Raw genomic sequence first — 1,484 nt, 5'->3', positions numbered from 1 at the left:
TTCTTCAGGTAGAAGAAAAATAACATGAGATGGAAATTTGGACCTGCACAAAGAGTAATGAGCAACGAAAATTATAAGTGTATATACAAATATAACAGATCTTTTCTCATTTAAAAGATATCTTGAAAAAAATTGTCTAAAATAAAAATAATGACAGCATATTGAGAAGTTTATACATATGTAGAAGTAAAATGTATGACAATTGAACAAGGATGAGGAAGGAATAAAAGTGTACTTTTATAAGGTTATCATCCTATATATGAACTAGTATAACATTTGAAGGTAGATTTTGATAACTTAAAGAACTATATTTGAAAGTTAAAGAAATGATTCACAACAAATAAAACAATGAGATATAGTTAATAAACTGACAAATTGAATAATTATTTTTAAAAACCACTTCATATGCTAATATTAATCAAAAGAAAACTGGAGTAGCTAAATAATCTTTAGGAAGTAGATTTCAAAATAAGGAAAATTATCAGAAATAAGGAGAATGTTTCATAATGATAAAGGGTGACTTCATCAGGAGGATGTAACAATCCTAGTAAATGCCAACCTCCATCAATAAACTAGATTCCATCCTGATTAACTTATCGAAGGACAACACTTGAACAAATATTACCTCTCCTGTAACACCAGTTTTTCTTCTTTACTGAACTTTTGCATTAGCATATAAAGAAGCTTTTATTCCTCCTACTAAAAAAAAGTCTCTTGACCCTAGATCCTCTCACAGCTAATGTTCAATTCCCCCTTTTAATATAAAATTCTAATAAGTGCTGTATATACTTGATCTTTCTAAATTCTTTTTCTCCAATTCACTCTTTTTTTCAATTTAAGTATAGTTGGTATACTTAATATTATATTAGTGATATTACTTTCAGGTTTATAATACAGTGATTCGACATTTTTATACTTTATAATGTGATCATCCCACCAAGTCTAGTAATCATCTGTCACCTTGTAAACTTACAATTTTATTGACTATATGCCCTTTCATCTTTTTTACCCAACCCCCCATCCTTAGTCCCTCTGGATACTATCCCTTTGGTCTCTGATTTCTATGAGTCTGTTTTGTTTTGTCCATTTTGTGAAACCACAGGTATTTGTCTTTCTCTGTCTGACATTTTACTTCACATAAAAATATGATGGTTGTATGCCACGAAGTAGGTAGTAATGTCTTAACCATATATGTGTTGTAAGGCCCAAGAGCCTCCTCTGTCCATGTCGAGGGGAGTGCTACCCACTTCTCCTTTTGTACAACACTTTTCCAGTCACTCTTATATCCATTTATATTAGACTTTTGCCTAACAACTCTACTAAAATGTTTTTGTCAAGAACACCAATGATTTTCACCTCATTAAATCTAATAGTAAATTCCCAGGACTTGATCTAACAATAAGATTTGACACAAGTGATCACTCCCTTCTCCTTTATAAGCTTTCTTTTCTTGATTTCCAAGACTCTAAACTTTCTTGATTTTC

The 1,484-nt window shown here is 30.8% G+C and overlaps 1 non-coding gene across 1 annotated transcript; it reads right to left on the bottom strand.

Annotated features, from left to right (window-relative positions):
* Positions 1–1,140: 1,140 nt before the first annotated feature.
* LOC118610883 lies at positions 1,141–1,266 on the bottom strand. The gene has a single exon (XR_004954140.1). It is a non-coding gene; the product is annotated as a U6atac minor spliceosomal RNA (small nuclear RNA).
* Between the last annotated feature and the right edge of the window lie 218 nt (positions 1,267–1,484).

This window comes from Rousettus aegyptiacus, unplaced genomic scaffold, assembly GCF_014176215.1.
Source record: "Rousettus aegyptiacus isolate mRouAeg1 unplaced genomic scaffold, mRouAeg1.p scaffold_m13_p_13, whole genome shotgun sequence".
NCBI lineage: Eukaryota > Metazoa > Chordata > Mammalia > Chiroptera > Pteropodidae > Rousettus > Rousettus aegyptiacus.
The sequence above is the reverse complement of the archived record's forward strand: the minus strand, read 5'-3'. Positions and strand labels throughout refer to the sequence as shown.